General features: G+C 41.5%; 1 pseudogene; it reads right to left on the bottom strand.

Annotated features, from left to right (window-relative positions):
• On the bottom strand, positions 1-1,560 carry LOC119533507 (annotated as a pseudogene).
• Between the last annotated feature and the right edge of the window lie 1,130 nt (positions 1,561-2,690).

Genomic DNA, 2,690 nt, shown 5'->3' with positions numbered 1-2,690 from the left:
TCATAGTTCAGTTTTAAGTTTCTCATATAAGCCCTCTTGGTCTATCATGTCCGTGTACCCATTCCAGCGGTGACAGGCAAGAAGCGCGGTGTTGTGGGCAGCAATCGCACTCATTTCCTTGGCATTTGCTGCATACTCTATGCCACTGAGGTAATACAGTCGGTCGTGGAGTATGGTCGAGGGGCATTTCTCCAGAAGCTTATAGTAAGGATATGCAAGCCATGGCTTCATCACAGCATAATCATAGGACAAAAAGAGCTTTAAAATTTGCCCCTTAGTAAGGGTTTCTTGGGAAAAAATCTTCCAAACATGTGTCCCCCATCTACTGATGGTTCAGGATTAGCCTGTTTTCTTACAGGGGACACAATACCAAGGCTGTTAAAGAACAAATCTGGATTATCAGTGGTTAAGACTGAAGTGAGGACAAAGTTATCTATGACTTGATGGCTAAAGATTGATGTATTCAACTGCCCCTTACCCAAAGTTGTCACTGTATGTTGGTAGTGTTGATGGAATTCCTCGATTGGAGGATCAAAGTTGAGAAAGGTTATGTTGGACATATTTTTGATTCATTGGAGTGGCCACCAAGACGATGTCGTAGAAGTCTGAACAGGTCTCAGATCCAGCTTGGTAGACCACTTCATACATCTTTGTGGGGCCTCCTGTCTGCTTGGTCCTTATTTTCTCCTCTATGTACAATACTGAGCCAGATAAAAGGTTGCTTTTGGATGACTGAAGGAGCCCTGAGCAAACAAGATTGTTACTACCTTCTGTTGCCCAAAGGCCAGATTCAGCACCAGCCAGTGACAGTGTCTCCACAAAGCCATTGATGTGCATGCTTTGGCCATAATCGACCCTCATGACAGGAACAAAAATTTCACTGAGGAATTTCTCAGAGAAGGCTGCTTTCTGCAGGGTTTCAAGAAGGGTTTGGTTGAGCATTCCAAGGAAATTGTTCCTTCCTAGAGCATGCAGCAACTTTTCTACACTACTGAAGGCATAGTCATGAGATTGGTAGTGGTAGATCCTCCTGAATTTGTCTAACTCCTCTACCCACATGTGCATTGGGAGGAACTGAAGTCCATAGTGCAAACTAATTTAATCATGTTAATTATAAACCAATGGCTCTCCTCAAATACCAGACTCTCTCCATTATATACTCCCATTAAGCCATCAGAGCCCTAGGCAGCAGGGAGACTCAGGTCCTTGACAAAATGCTTCGTGTGCAGATTTAAAGGATGGATGACAGAACCTCCTGCGTCATATTCTTGCCCTTCCACAGTCATGGTGGCCAAACGGCCCCCCACCTCTCCTCTTTCAAACAGGTCAATCTTCACATCTTTCCCAAATTTCTGCTGCAGATAATAGGTCCTGAAGAGCCACCAATTCCAGCTCCAACAATCGCGATCTCATCTGGCGAGACCCACAGCTCCGCACTCCCGGGGCACCACCAGCTGCAGAGCAGCAGCCCCAGCCCCAAGAGGGGTGCGATGAGCTCTGCAGTGTAGCGCACCATGGTCTCCCCGAGCGCAGCATGGATGTGATTCTCTTTTATTAGAGTAGTTGTAGGTTTACAGAACTTCAAGCAGAAAGTAGAGGGTTCTCATATAACCACCCCCCACCCCCGTTTCCCTGTTACTAACATTTTACATTAGTGTGGTCAGTTTGTCACAACTGATGAATCAATATTGTTACATTATTAACTATAGTCCGTAGTTTACATTAGGGTTCACTCTTTGTGTTGTACAGTTCTATAGTGTGTTTTGTTTTGTTCTTATACTAGAAAAATGTATGCGATCTAAAAATTCCAATTGTAACCACTTTCGGATATGCAATCCAGTGGTCTCAGTTACTTTCAGTGTTCTGTTACCATCACCACCATCCGTTATCAAAACTTTCCATCACCCCAAACATAAACTATGAACCTATAAAGCATTAACTCTACATCCTCCACCCCTCCCCAGTCCCTGGTAACAAGTATTTTAGTTTCTGACTCTATGAATGCATATTCTAATTATTTCGTATAAGTGAGATTGTACAATATTTGTCCTTTTGTGTCTGGCTTATTGCATTCCACCTGATGTCTCCAAGGTTCTTCCATGTTTTTGCATGTATCAGAACTTAATTCCTTTTTATAGCTGAATAATCTTCCATTGTATATATACCATATTTTGTTCATTCATTGGTTGATGAACATTTGGGTTGCTTCCAACTTTTAAAAATTGCAAATAATACTGCTTTGAACATTTGTTCAAAGCCCTGCTTTCACTTCTTTGGAGTATATACCTAAAAGTGGGATTGCTAGGTCATATGGTAATTCTATTGTTAACTTTCTGAGGAACAACCAAATTGTTTCCATAGCAGCCACACCATTTTACATTCCCACAGCAATGAGTGAGTGCTCGTACATCTCCACATCCTTTCCAACGCTTGTAATTTTCCTTTTTTAAAATAGTAGCCATTCTAGTAGGTGTGAAATGGTATCTCATTGTGGTTTTGATTTGCATTTCCCTAATGGTAATGATGTTGAGCATCTTTCCTTGTGCTTATTGGTCATTTGCATATCTTGTTTGGAGAAATGTCTGTCTATTCAGTCCTTTTTAAAAAAATGTTAGAGAGTTGTAGTTAACAGAAATATTATGCATAATGTACAGAATTTCCATATACCACCCTATTATTAACACTTTGCA

Source organism: Choloepus didactylus, chromosome 4 (assembly GCF_015220235.1).
Source record: "Choloepus didactylus isolate mChoDid1 chromosome 4, mChoDid1.pri, whole genome shotgun sequence".
In the NCBI taxonomy this organism is placed as follows: domain Eukaryota; kingdom Metazoa; phylum Chordata; class Mammalia; order Pilosa; family Megalonychidae; genus Choloepus; species Choloepus didactylus.
The sequence above is the reverse complement of the archived record's forward strand: the minus strand, read 5'-3'. Positions and strand labels throughout refer to the sequence as shown.